Raw genomic sequence first — 6,050 nt, 5'->3', positions numbered from 1 at the left:
TTGATGACATCATTACAGAGAGCAAAGGATTACTTGGGTTTATTCAGTGTGTTCACCTCAGCAGTGCTTTGTCAGCATCGGTAGGGGAGGCAATTCAGATTTGCTTTTTAGTTGGCTGTGCTGGTTCGAGGTCCACGCTTAACCTGGTAATAACAGGTATTTACAGGGTAAAGCACAAAGGAAATAACACGCAAGGAATTTTCTTGGATTTGTTGATATCCAAGGTTTTTAAAAAAAGATCTGGTTTGAAAAGCTCGGGGGAGTAAATTTGAAAACTAGCAATATTCAGACTAATCAGCTTTTTTCAGACAAGCATCGGGGCAGTTTAAAGAGTCAAGCATAAAACAGATGGTAGAAAAGATGCAGAAAAGACGCAAAAGGACACAACCAAGATAGCTGAAGTGATGTTGTTTTGCTTGTCCTGAACTTTACACTGAAGTTCAGAGCTAAAATTGGAATTTTCTTTTAGTTTAATTCATGTTTTTGTAGCAGATAAGAGGGAAAAAATAGAGATTAAGAAATGATGGAAGAATGGGAGGAAGGAACGGGAGGAGAGAAGAAAAAAGATTTCTTTTGTCAGATACAGAGTGGAATACATTATCCCTCAAGAGCTGCTGTTGGGGCTAGATTTAACCTACAAGCAATCTTCCTGGAGAGTGTCTGCATTCTGTCTGTGTGTGTGGTATGCTGCTCTGCAGTCTCTTGGGGCAAGCCTTTCATCCCTCAGAACAACATACCACACACAGTCTCTGCTCTCGGTCTTTCGCTTCTCTCTTGTATGCTTTCTATCTCACAAATGCAAAAACTCACACATACACCCTCATTCACTCGGCTGCCTTCCAACTTCTCATATTACACTTACACATATTCTCACATTCTCTCTTAAAGACAGTACATCTTGTGGAATAAGACCTTAGGGCTCACATATTATTTTCTGATCTTATAATATGAACTGCCCTCTTTCAGTTCCTACATTAGAAGGAACGTCACTGGACAGATGTTTTGTAAAACAGTTAAAAAAACATTTTAAAAAACTTATTTAGACTAATCAGCCTTTGCAGATGTTGGTACTATGTCATTTTGCTGGATTTTACGCCTAAAGTTGTCTAATAGCATTTGGAAATCTTTGGGGGAGTCAGTTTTAAAACTTGAACAGGAACTTTTTTCCATGTGTAAAGGAGCGGTGACAGTTGTGTCACTGCTGGTTTTTATGGGTTAAAACACATTCTTAGCTGTTCGAATGTTTACAGCATGATTACATGTGCTTATCGCTGTCTTGTTGGAGCTGAAAACATAGTAATACTGGGATGAATTCTGACACTGTAACACAGTGGTGATATCTGGGCACTTTCTGTGAGAATCAATAGAAACTGAAGCACCAAACATGATAAGACTATCATTTTAGGACCATGATTCCCCCTGTCAGTAAGCATTTTCCCAAGAGGCTTCCAACTAAAGCTTGGTCCAAGTCAAATAAGACACATAAATCTTACCTATTTTTCAGCCCATCTTGACATCTTTTTTCTACTGTACATAAAGGAAATGTAATACCTATGGATTTTTTGTTAATGTTGTTGAACCCCATATTCAGCTATTGATTTTTCACCTGCATTTTGCTTTTTGCCCTTGTTAGTATAATGTTGCAGTCCTTTCTTAGAGAGAAATATATGGCTGCTACGAACAGCTGCTTTGTTGTCCACTGTGGAATTCTAAGGACACTCAGGATTTATACAACATTTAATTTACATTTTTTTTGGACTTACTATTGGAATATGTCAAAAGTGTTTTTCTTTTCTTCCTATTTGCTCTCAGGTTGTGAAAATAAATTGGAAAAACTGGCATTTTTAGTTAAATGTAATGCCATGCTGCATTACAGTTACTTGTTTCAGCATCCTTTCAGTACGTATTTCATGACTTCACTCTGAAGGTGTTTAGAACAACATCACACACTCTCACACGCGCACATACACACACCAGATCACACCGGATTTTCTTTCCTGTAGTGCAACAGATGCCGTCGAATGTCTGCTATATGATATTAATTAGAAAAACAATGATGCGAGAAAGCGTTTGAGCGGATGGCTGCTTGGTTTTCAGACTCATGGCATAGCTGGTGATTGACTGATTTGCAGGTGGGAAGCTTCGTTGGCTGGCAGATCGTCTTGATTGACAGGCTTGCCTGCATTGCTGACCGACTGACTGCTGAGGCGATGTGCCAGCAGCAAAAGAATTACAATGGCCTCTACTGGGAGAAAAATCAATAGCTATGGAGAGGTGTGAATAAAAGGTAGGTTTTAAAGTATTATAACAGGTATGGATTTGTTTTTTTCTCTTTCTTCTCTTGAGTCATGTTACACTTACAAGAATAATTAAACATAAAAACTATGAGAGCGATAATGAAAAGATCTTCCTGAAAAGAGGCACCATGACAAAGTAGTGATGCAATGTCAAAGAGAAGGACTTAGCAGGGATCAGACATAAAACTATGACCATGGGCACCCAAAGCTATGAAGTGCCATCTAAGGTACTCTTTAGCTCGGAGGCTAATAGTCAGTTTTCGGGGGTTGCATCAGCAGTCTGTATCAGACATAACAAAAATAGAGTCATTTATATGGATTCAGAAGGAATTCAGAGCTAGTGAGATTACCTGACCTGCTGTAATTTTGAGGGTAACTGCTTTTAGAATTATTGCAGTACCTCTTGTTTTTCAATTTCTAGTTCACTTTGTGTAAACGTAACATCTGATTAAGTCAAGTTTTAATCACACGGACGCATATCCATGTTTGTTTGTGGGAGAAAGAAATGTCACTTTAACCAATTTATTAGTTGATGTTGTATTGAAAGCGCAGATATCAGATGATATCTTGTTAAATATTAAAATCTTCCTTCTAGCATCCCTGTGCAGGGTTTCAGGTTGATATGGTTTGATCTGTCAGTCACCTGCACCGTTAGCTATACAGCCCTGCTCACTTTAATGATAAAGAATATATTTTAGAACTACTATTAAACTTGATATGTGGCTGCAATGTGATTAAAAACATCACCTCTTTTTTGTTTTTGTTTTATTTGGTTATTCTTAGAGAAAAGCTCCTTTCCCCCCCACAAATATGAGAAGAATTTGCCAGTGCTTTGGATTAGATGGTACTGAGACTGAGATGCCTGTGCCAGCATTAATGAAGTAGAGGTAGATTTTTTTTCTTCCAACAGTCTTTTGGAATAAAAAGAATGATGGGAGTCAGCCAGCAGGTGTAAAAAGAATAACTGAACATGCCAATGGGATACACAGGTTTGGACAACCTGCGCTGGTTAAATCATTGTTTAGTTTGAAGGCTGGCTAGCTGTTAGAAAGACGAGCATCTGAAATGTCAGAAAGAAGAAGTCATTTGATGATCAACTGTGAGAACTCAAAAAACTCTGTTCTTCTCCTGACCCGGATGCCAAGAGCCACAAACTTTGCACAGGCGGTTGTAAAAAGTTCACAAGAAAATACATTTATCTATTTTTGAAAAGGGAAATGAACAATGTAGGAGGTTTTTCAGGTTGATCGTGCAAAGTCGCTGCTGCCTTGCTCTCATGTGGTCAATAAATATTATTGAAGACCTTTGGGGTGGAACATCTTGGCCTTATCATGCTGAATTCCTCAGCTAGTCTGCCTGAAAGTCTGCCTGCCAGCCAACACATTTATTGATTCTTTCCAGCTAAGGAGCAAGGCAGCAGCAGCACAGCGTAATACAAGTAAGTGAGAGCAAGTAAATGTTAATCTGTTTGTTTTAGTGTGCACACAAATCATTGCTATGGGATGGGAATTATGCAGAAAAAAGCGTTAGTGAGATTCCATGGGTTCAATTCAAAAGAACAATATCTCTGCATGAGAAGCTACATCATTCTAGTCTCTCAGCAACTGTATAGTTTCTCATTGCCTACTGCTGAGATATTGACTCCCCACACACAAAATGATCATTTCTGCAGCGCCTTATAATTTACTTGGGGTTTTTGCATTTCTGCAAAGCTCTAAACTTGATATGCATCATCATCGTTGCCCAGTAGCGAGAATAGTGGGAGATCATTAGAATACTTGGAAGATGAAAGATAAAAGCACGGGATGGTTGCTCTCCTCTGACTTCACATATGGAGAATTCAATATGCAATTATAGAGCAAAATGTACAATATGCATGCATGATTTAGAGAGTTTAAAATACAAAGCATTGCCCAATTTAGGATACGCTAAACCTATATCTTGCTACAAGTTAATGTATTCTCGTATAAATATAAATGTTTAACACTGACAACAGTTATTTAAGCCCTTTTCAAAACCATTTCATGACTTTTTTCCCCTCTAAAAATTGGCCCCAGAAAACATTTGAGAGCACTCACGAGATAACAGTTGCCAGATTTCCATTTATCAGACGTAAAAGAGATGTGGGAGAAAGTGAAGATGGAAAGTAAGTAAGCAGGGAGAAAAAACTGAAATGACAAGACTTGATATGGTGATATTCAGCAGACTATGTGCATATGATCCCGGGGATAATAGTAGTAGCTGATCTGAGAAGTCTCCCTCAGAGTGCACAGTTCCTTCTCCCTGGAAACAAATCTTGTCATAGAAAACCTCTAATGCCAATCTTAATAAAATAGCCCATCCTGCTGAATGACATATATATGAACCCATACCCTTCACTGCAAAGACAGAAGTCAGAAGGATTGCAGAAAAGTCTACAATGTCTACCTGCAAGGTGGCACACAAGGTGGTGACAGACAGACAGACAGACAGATAGATAGACAGATAGACAGATAGATAGATAGATAGATAGATAGATAGATAGATAGATAGATAGATAGATAGATAGATAGATAGATAGATAGATAGATAGATAGATAGATAGATAGATAGATAGATATCAGAAGACAATTTCCAAAAGTGCAATTTCAATCCAAAAATGTGTCCTTGATTGACCTTCATGTTCAGATCTATGGCAATATGTTTTCTATAGTTTCAGGAAGAAACCATGTATATGACATGAAACCAACAAACCCCCCTGCACTGATGCACCGAAACCTAATCTTTCAATCCACCATCTCTCTCTCTCTGGGAAGTCTTCCATCTTTTCTGTAGTCCACTTGCTTACTTGGGTCATCCATGTACATCCGTGAGCTAATGATGCGTTACAGCCTCCTGCATTTTTCTGGAAAATGGAAAAAGAAAGAATCAGAACAGTTGATTCCTTTTTTGTCAGAGGACTCTTCTCTTTTGCCATCTGACATTCAGCATGATCTGAAACAAGTTCATCTTCATGTTCGGGTTTTTCAGAGGCCACGATTGCACTCGATGTTTTAAATAACCACCTGCTGACTGACTGTTTTTCAGGTGATCAGGTGGTTAGCTGATCTCTTGTTTGTTAACAAGCATTTCCTTAACCACAGGCCTGTTATAGTTGAATATAGAAAGAAGCTCAAACTGGAACATGTTGCAGTTCTTTAGACAATCTGATTCAAATGAGATCTAAAGGGTTTAAAATCATTATTTAGATTATCTGCATTGAGACTTGTTTAAGTAGATTTACTGTGTAGATGTTTTATTATATCCGAAAAAGGAGAAAATTCATACAATATTTATCACGTGACAGTAGAAACCTAATGTTGAGAATTGATTTTAGTACACTGTAAATAGTTGTTGAAACAGAGTCATTTTGTGAATTTGTGCTCATATACATTTCAGTAGTAATTTAGATGATTTTAGTTTTGCATAAAAACATGTTTCCCTTTTCTTTTCATGTGTCAGTTATATTCTGGTGGGAGGGAGCTTGTTACAGTTTGCAAAATAAACACACAACTCTCCAGTTATTCAGATTTAGGCAAAAACTAATATTCATATTTGATGAGGACTTTTCAACAACAGTTTAGAAGAGGGGCAAACTTTACATCCTTAAATATGTTTCGCACCACAACTTTTAACATCTAGGGAGAGTGTTTAAACCCTGCTTTTTTTTATAACATTGGATGAGTGTGTTAATAACCTCTTTATGACATCAACAGATACGGGAAGAGGATGTGT

Source organism: Copadichromis virginalis, linkage group LG9, assembly GCF_057382275.1.
Source record: "Copadichromis virginalis isolate Kocher_CV1m ecotype Utaka linkage group LG9, C_Virginalis_male_GT1.1, whole genome shotgun sequence".
NCBI lineage: Eukaryota > Metazoa > Chordata > Actinopteri > Cichliformes > Cichlidae > Copadichromis > Copadichromis virginalis.
Note: the sequence above shows the minus strand (reverse complement) of the source record.